The sequence below is a fragment of the Babylonia areolata genome, chromosome 10, assembly GCF_041734735.1.
Source record: "Babylonia areolata isolate BAREFJ2019XMU chromosome 10, ASM4173473v1, whole genome shotgun sequence".
In the NCBI taxonomy this organism is placed as follows: Eukaryota; Metazoa; Mollusca; class Gastropoda; order Neogastropoda; family Buccinidae; genus Babylonia; species Babylonia areolata.
In genome coordinates, this window is record NC_134885.1 from 41552027 (window position 1) to 41554526 (window position 2500).

The following is a 2500-nucleotide window of genomic DNA, read 5'->3' on the forward strand; positions in this document are numbered from 1 at the left end:
AAATTGTAAAAACCCCCAAGGCAGTTTCCCCTGTGGACCCTTTAAATAACTTTCCCCCCCAAGTCCCTTGTAAGGTCAGGCCATGGAACGCCCCATTAAACCCCTGTAACCGTAAAACCTTTTTCAGGGTGGGGGTTTTGCCGCCCGATTTAAAAAGGGGGAAAACCCCACCCGCCCCTTTTTCGGGGAGGGGTGGGAGGGGGGGGGGTGGTTTTGGGAAAACCCCTTTTTAAAGATCCAAAAAAAGGGCTTTTTGGGGCCGGGGGGAGACCCAAACCGAGGCCATCTAGCCCATGTGCTTTTTGTGCCACCACACGCAGTTGGCCCCCGGGGGGTTTTTTTTTCTACCCATTTTATGCAAAATCTGGACCCGGGCCCAAAAATCTCCCGGGGAAAAAACCCTATGGGTTTAAAAACGGGGGAGGGAAGGGGGATTACAGAAAACCGCACGTGGGGGGAAGAGAGCAAGATGAGACACCAAAAAGGATACCCTTGGTCTTTTCCACGGGGCACCCCCGGGGGCTCTTTCCTTTCCCAGTGGGGGTTCTCGATTTAAGCCCTTTCCCACGGGAAATTTGGGGGAACCCGGGACGGGGAGAGTGGGGTTTGGACTTTTTGGGGGGCAACTCCTTTTTCTTTTTAAAACCCAAACTCACGCGCAAGTAAAACAGTCATCCAAAATTCCCATTTTAAAACCCTTTCATTTCATCACCCCCAAGTCCGTGGGGGACGGGGCGAGCGACGAAACGAAGGTTGGGTACACTGGCGCCCGGCGGGCCGGGCAGACCTGCACGCAGGGGGCCTCGGGCCCATCGGGGGGGGGTTTTTTGTGGGCCCAGGAGAAAGGCGAAAAAAGGGGGGAAACCGTTATTTGGGGGTTTTGAGCGGGCCCTTTTTGGGGGAAAATGAACGCTCACCCCCCTGGTTTGAGGAAGGGGCTAGAAAAGGTGCCCCCAAAAAAAAATTGCCGGGCCCCCCCTTTTCACCCGGCCAGCTTACCGCGGTTTTGGGGGGGGGGACCCTCCCCCGGGCGGTCAAAACCCAAAGAGAAAGAAAAGGGGGAAAAAAAAAAAAAAAAAAAGGGAAAAATCGTTCCTCTCACCTTTGGGGTGCTTGGAATATAAGGCCCTCTCCTGGACAGAAAAACGCGGGCCCCAAAGGAAACCCCAAAGGAGAACAGCACTATTTTATTCCAAACCTCGCCAAAATAAACATCGCCCATCGCAGCCTTGGTGTTAACTGGGCCCTTGCAGGCGAAGGCGAGCTTTTTGGGGGAAGGGGGGATCGGGTTACCCCTTTCCCCTTTTTGGAGTGGACGGGGAAAAGCAAAAGAGCGACGTGGGGGTGGCGTTGGTTTTGCAGAAAAAAAACAGCCCCGGGTCAGCAAGCTAGCGGGAACCCCAAAGGGAAGGTTAAAACGTTTAGGCTTAGGGACCATAAACTCCCCCACGGGGGAAAATTGGCCAGAAGGGCCCCTCACCATTGTCAGTGGCCTACCCCCCAAACCCAAATGACCAACCCGGATAAGGGTGAAGGCAAGTTCTACGAGGACCTTCACTCTGTCATTGCTGCCTTTCCCCTTTTTAAAGCAGCCCAAGGGTCATCATTTTTGGGGGACCCCAATGCTAGATTTGGTTTCGGGACTCCCAATCTCCTGGGATGGAGTTTTGGGGAAAAGCAGGGTTTTGTGGGGGCCACTGCCCCCCCAAAATGGATTGTTTTTGGGGCTTCGACCTGTGCAGGCAGGGAATGCTGAAAACCAACACAGTTTTCGGGCCTCCCCCCCCCGTAACAGGCGTCATGGAGGGCACCCCGCTAAAAGGCCTTTTGGGCATCCCCATCGTTTATTTTCCCCGTCAAAAAAAGGGATAGGCAAGATTTTAGGGGTTTTCCCAAAGACCATGTGGGGGCGGGGAGTTTTGGGACGGGACCATCGTTTGTAGCCCTCGAAGTTGAATTTCGAATAAACCCCAAAGAGACCCCCCAAGGCCAGAAGGCTCCAAAAGGGCCCTCAACATCGCAAAGGGCTTAAAAAAAGCATCACCATAAAACCCGGCCCCTTTGTTGGGCTGCGGGAAGGGAATCGTTGGAATCCGCCCCCTTCCTGGACAACCAAAATTTGGGGATTGACCGGGGGAGGAGGACCCTGCGGGGGAGCAATCTATAGTACAGCTTCAAGACCCTGGGCCCCAATGCCAAAAAAGCAAAAAAAGAGGGTTTGGGGGGAAAACGTGATGAAATAAGCACCCTTCTGGATAGAAACGCCGTCGGCACCCAACCCCACCTGGGGAAACCCCCAAAGTCCACATCAAAAAAAGGGGTTTGGTTATGTTTGCCATCCGCGGGAAACCTGTTTCACAAAAAGTTACGGCCAATGCAGGTTTAATGGCTGAGTGACAAAGTTTTGATGAGACCCGGGGATATGCTGACAGGCCCCGATAGGAAGAGGTTCAAATGAGGGCCTTGTTTAAAAAGAAGTCTTACGGCCCCCCCCACCTCA

At 53.7% G+C, this 2500-nt stretch overlaps 1 protein-coding gene across 1 annotated transcript in view; it reads left to right on the forward strand.

Moving 5' to 3' along the window:
- LOC143286365 (uncharacterized) overlaps positions 1 to 2500 on the forward strand; it is a 35547-nt gene that overhangs the window by 30122 nt on the left and 2925 nt on the right. The window lies entirely within an intron of this gene.